The sequence below is a fragment of the Balaenoptera ricei genome, chromosome X (assembly GCF_028023285.1).
Source record: "Balaenoptera ricei isolate mBalRic1 chromosome X, mBalRic1.hap2, whole genome shotgun sequence".
Lineage (NCBI taxonomy): Eukaryota > Metazoa > Chordata > Mammalia > Artiodactyla > Balaenopteridae > Balaenoptera > Balaenoptera ricei.
In genome coordinates, this window is record NC_082660.1 from 56,878,493 (window position 1) to 56,883,641 (window position 5,149).

At 38.2% G+C, this 5,149-nt stretch overlaps 1 non-coding gene across 1 annotated transcript; it reads left to right on the top strand.

Annotated features, from left to right (window-relative positions):
• The first annotated feature begins 4,275 nt into the window (after positions 1-4,275).
• LOC132358041 (small nucleolar RNA SNORD22) lies at positions 4,276-4,401 on the top strand. The gene has a single exon (XR_009500399.1). It is a non-coding gene; the product is annotated as a small nucleolar RNA SNORD22 (small nucleolar RNA).
• The last annotated feature ends 748 nt before the right edge of the window (positions 4,402-5,149 follow it).

A 5,149-nucleotide genomic window follows, 5' to 3' on the forward strand; every position in this document is an offset into this window, starting at 1 on the left:
TGTTCCTGTGTTGCTAGTTCTTTGGCAAAGGGTGTCCAACACTGTAGCTTGCAGGTCGTTGAGTGGAGCTGTGTCTTAGCATTGAGATGGAGGTCTCCTAGAGAACTTTTGCTGTTTGATATTACATGGTGCTGGGAGGTCTCTGGTGGGACAATGTCCTGGATTCAGCACTCCCACCTCAGAGGCTCAGGCCTGACAGCTGGCCGCATCAACAAGACCCTGTCAGCCACACAACTCAGAAGAAAAGGGAGGAAAAATAAAGAAAGAAAGAAAAATAAAATAAAGTTATTAAAATGAAAAATAAATAATTTATTAAAATTAAAAAATAAAAAAATAATTTTAAAAAAGAAAGAAAGAAGAGAGCAACCAAACCAACAAACAAATCCAACCATAATAACAAGCGCTAAAAACTATACAGAAAAAAAAGAAAAAATCGACAGAACCCTAGGCAAATGGTAAAAGCAAAGCTATACAGACAAAATCACACAAGGAAACATATATATACACACTTGCAAAAGGAGAAAAAGGAAAAATATAAATATGTAAAAAAAAGTAAGAGAGCAACCAAATCAATAAACAAATCTACCAATGATAATAAACTCTAAATACTGAACTAAGATAAACATAAAATCAGAAACAATTTAGATGCAGAAAGCAAACCCCAAGTCTACAGTTGTTCCCAAAGTCTGCTGCCTCTATTTTGGGATGATTCCTTGTCTATTCAGGTATTCCACAGGGGCAGGGTACATCAATTTGGTTGTTGAGATTTAATCCGGTACTTCTGAGGCTGCTGGGAGAGATTTCCCCTCCTCTTCTGTGTTCTCACAGCTCCTGGGGTTCAGCTTTGGATTTGGCCCCACCTCTGCGTGTAGGTCGCCTGAGGCCGTCTGTTCCCTCCCCAGACAAGACGGAGTTAAAGGAGCAGCTGATTAGGGGCTCTGGCTCACTCATGCCAGGGAGAGGAAGGGTTATGGAATGCAGGGTGCGCCTGCAGTGGCAGAGGCTGGCATGACATTGCAACAGCCTGAGGCACGACGTGTGTTCTCCCGGGGAAGTTGTCCCTGGATCATGGGACTCGCAGTGGCGGGCTCCACAGGCTCCTGTGAGGATAGTGGCCTGTGCTTGCACAGAGGCTTCTTGGTGGCTGCAGCAGCAGCCTTAGTGTTTCGCGCCCATCTCTGGTGTCCACACTGATAGCTGTGGCTTGTGCCCTTCTCTGGAGCTCGTTTAGGCGGTGGTCTGAATCCCCTCTCCTCACGCACCCCAAAACAATGGTCTCTTGCCTCATAGGTAGTTCCAGACTTTTCCCTGGATTCCCTCCCTGCTAGCTGTGGCACACTAGTCCCCTTCAAGCTCTGTTCACACAGCCAAACCCAGTCCTCTCCCTGGGATCTGAACTCCGAAGCCCAAGCCTCAGCTCCCAACCCCGACCCTTCCCGGTGGGTGAGCAGACAAGCCTCTCAGGCTGGTGAGTGCTGGTCGGCACCGATCCTCTGTGCAGGAATCTCTCCGTTTTGCCCTCTGCACCCTTGTTGCTGGACTCTCCTCCATGGCTCTGAAGCTTTCCCCCCGCCTACCCACCATATCCGCCAGTGAAGGGGCTTCCTAGTGTTTGGAAACTTTGCCTCCTTCATAGCTCCCTCCCAGAGGTGCAGGTCCCACCCCTATTCTTTTGTCTCTGTTTTTTTCTTTTTTCTTTTGCCCTACCCAGGTACATGGGGAGTTTCTTTTCTTTTGGAAAATCTGAGGTCTTCTGCCAGTGTTCAGTAGGTGTTCTGTAGGAGCTGTTCCACATGTAGATATATTTTTGATGTATTTGTGGGGAGGAAGTTGATCTCCACGTCTTACTCCTCTGCCATCTTGAAGCTATCTCAAGCCTAACTGATGTAACAGAAGAAAAATACCCAATTCCCCTCTACCATCTTGTGCCACCTAAGTGTAGGATAAAACTGAAGGATTTGTTAAGTTTATAGTGCAGGTATACTGGCTCACAAAGATTGAGACCAAATCATAGAACTATAGAACACTTCCCCTCCCCCCACATTTCTAACATATTACTAAAGGTGTTACCACAGTTCCTTTTATCCAGTACATCATGTCCAGTTTTTAATAAAAAATGATGAGGCATACTAAAAGGCAAAAAATAACAGTTTGAAGAAACAGAGCAAGCCTCAGAACCAGAGTCAGATATGGCAGGAATGCTAGTATTAATATACCAGCAATTTAAAATAATTATGATTTTCATTAGGGTATAGTTGTTTTAAAATTTTGTGTTAGTTTCTGCTGTACAGTGAAGTGAATCAGCTATATGTATACATATATCCACTCTTTTGGGGATTTCCTTCCCACTTAGGTCACCACAGAGCACTGAGTAGAGTTCCCTGTGCTATACAACAGGTTCTCATTAGTTATCTATTTTATATATATTAGTACATATATGTCAATCCCAATCTCCCAATTCATCCCACCCTGCCTTTCCTGCCTTGGTGTCCATATGTTTGTTCTCTACATCTGTGTCTCTATTTCTGCCTACCAAACAGGTTCATCTGTACCATTTTTCTAGATTACACATATATGCGTTAATATACGATATTTGTTTTTCTCTTTCTTACTTCACTCTGTATGACAGTCTCTAGGCCCATCCACGTCTCTACAAATGACCCAATTTCGCTCCTTTTTATGGTTGAGTAATATTCCATTGTATATATGTATGCTAAGGGCTCCAGTGGAAAAAGTAGGCAACATGTAAGAACATGTGAGTGATGCAAGAAGAGAAAAGGAAATTCTAAAAAGAATCAAAAAGAAATGCTAGAGTAAAAAGCACTGTGACAGAAATGAAGAATGCTTTTAATGGGCTCATTGATAGACTAGACACAACTGAGGAAAGAATCTCTGAGCTTGAGTATATGTCAATAGAAACTTCCAACACTGAAAAGCAAAGGGAAGAAAAAAAACTGAAAAAAAGAGCAGAACAGAATGTCTAAGAACTGTGGGACAAGTATAAAAAGTGTATCATATATGTAATGGTAATATCAGAGGGAGAAGAAAGAAAAGAAAAGAAAAGAAATATTTAAAGCAATAATGACTGAGAATTTCCCCATATTAATGTAAGAAACCACACCACAGATCCAGGAAGCTCTGAGAACACCAAGCAAGATTAATGCAAAACAAAAACAAAGACAAAAACAAAACAACAACAACAAACCTCCCCCATATCCCTACATCTAAGCGTATTATATTGAAACTGAAGAAAATCAAAGATAAAGAAAAACTCCTGAAAGAAGCCAGAGGAAAAAAACACCTGACCAATAAAGGAACAAAGATAAGAGTTCTAGTCAGAATGCATGCAAACAAGAAGAGAGTGGATTTAAATCTTTAAAGTGTTTATAGTAAAGAAAAACACCAATCTAGAATTCTGTTTCCTGCAAAATTGTCCTTGAAAAGTTAAGTAGAAATAAAGACTTTCTCAGATAAACAAAAATCGAGGAAGTTTGTTGTCATTAGCTCTGCCTTGTAAGAAAGGCTAAAAGAAGTTGTTCAGAGAGAAGGAAAATGATATAGGTCAGAAACTTGAATCTGTATAAAGAAAGTAAGAGCAATGGAGAAGAAATAAATGAAGGTAAAGTAAAAACTTTTATTTTTATTAATTTATCTAACAAATAACAGTTTGCTCAAAATAATATCAATGATGTATATGATGATTATAGCTTGTGGTTAAGCAAAATGAATGACAGCAATGATACAAGGAATAAGAGGGATGAATTAGGAATACTTTGTTATTACTTACTAAAATGGAGAAAGTAGTATGAAATCCCAGCAAAATTCTAGAATGAATTACTAAATAGATGGTTGTGCTACCTGTAATGCCATATAGTGTTATTTGAAAAGCGGACTTGGATTAGTTATAAATGTACATTGCAAACTCTGGGGCAACCACTAAAAAAAAAGTTAATAGGCTAAGAAAGGAGAGAAATAGAATCATATGAAGCCACATATAGATTAAATATAAAGGAATGGAGAAAGATGCCCCATGCTAACACTAATCAAAAGAAAGCTGGAGTAGCTATATTAATTTCAGACAAAGCCGACTTGAGAGCAAGGAAAATTATCAGGGATAAAGTGGGGCATTACATAATGATAAACGGGTCAATTCCCCACAAAGGCATAAGAATTCTTAATGTGTATCTGCCTAACAACAGAACTTCAAAATGCATGAGACAAAGTGCAAGACAAATCAACAAATTTTAATGTGATAGAGCAATAAAAGGCCATTGAGCCCAGTGAAGAAATATTCACATGACTTACCTTCTCTCCTGGTCCCAGAACCTATAAAGGTGAACCCACTGGAGCTGGCTGGGTGAGAAGAGGAAAGTTTATTCCAAAAGGAACTATCTGAGGGATCATAAGGATTTCTAAACATGGAAAAGGGAAAAATAATCATGTGTTGAAAAATCAATTTTACATTTTTTCAGGTCTGAAGAAAGAACAAGGCACATGTAATAGAACCCAACTGTTGGAGGATATCAAAAGGGAATTTTCAGGTTATTTCTTGTACAACGTAGCTGTTCAAATTATCATACAGTCATTTCTACTTTTTCTAAATAGAAAGATTTTTAACCTTCAAAAAAAGGTAATTGATGTAGTTAAGATTCCACATTGCAACCAACCTTTAAGAAGCTATCATTTGTTGAATTTTGGTATAACATCAAAGATTACCCAGAACTATCTGAAAAGGATATTAAAATATTCCACCTTTTTCCAATTACATATCTGGAATTTTCTTCATAAATTTCAACCCAAACAACATTTTGCAGCAGATTTGAATGCAGAAGCAGATATGAGAATCCAGCTGTCTTCTATTAAGCCATATCTTAAAGAGATTTGTGAAAGTATAGAACAGTGCTATTCTCATTATTTTTTCTTTTGTAAAATACAGTTATTTTCAAAGGTAGTTATTTTTTTCATAAAAATGTTATTTATATTAACATGTAATGGGTTTATTATGGTTATTTTAAATATATTAAAACTTTAAAAAATTTCTCAGTCCTAATATGGTTACTATTGATAGAATCTACATTTTAAAAAGTTCTGAGGTTCTCTAAACTTTTCAAGAATGTAAAGGGGTCATGAGACCAAAAATATTGAGAAA